Here is a 787-nt window from a genome sequence, read left to right on the forward strand (position 1 = left end):
GAAAAAGAGCAAGACAAATAACAAAAATTAGCAATCAGGCGGTTGAAATTGTTGAAACGTTTAAATACATTGGTATAACTATAGATAACAGTCTAAGATTTGAATCGCACACCAACAATGTCATCAAAAAATGTAACCAGCACTTGTATATACTCAGAAAATTAAGGTCTTTCAATGTGAACAGAAAGACCATGATACAAATCTACAAGTCATTAATATTGAGTATCGTTTCGTTTGGCATCACAACGTGGTATGGAAGCTGTGGAACAAAAGAAAAATCCAAACTACATAGAACCCTCAGAGAGGCTTCAAAAATAATTAACACAGACCTTAGAAGCCTTGACACAACTTATATTAATGCAGTTGAGAAGAAAACAACTTCTGCGCTCTGGAAGACGGTATCTAGAAGCAAAATGTAGGACAAATCGATATAAGGCAATCTTCATTCCAACCGCCATAAAATTAATTAACAAATCTTCTGTGGAAAAATGAAACAACCAATGAAAATAACGAGCAGCAGTGGCGTGAATCATCATCATCGACATTGCCGCCGTCGTTATCATCATCATCATCATCATCATCATCATCATCATCATCATCATCATCATCATCATTCCCATCACAATCATTGCCATCTTCTTCTTAATATAAGACACTATATTTATAATATTATGGTTATCTGCTGTCCCAGCAAATATATCGTATCGTTCTGTCTATCTGTCTGTCTGTTTGTGTGTATGTATGTATGTATGTATGTATGTATGTATGTATGTATGTATGTATGTAT

Source organism: Berghia stephanieae, chromosome 2, assembly GCF_034508935.2.
Source record: "Berghia stephanieae isolate SIO BIC M18660-M18661 chromosome 2, UCSD_Bste_1.3, whole genome shotgun sequence".
Taxonomy (NCBI): domain Eukaryota; kingdom Metazoa; phylum Mollusca; class Gastropoda; order Nudibranchia; family Aeolidiidae; genus Berghia; species Berghia stephanieae.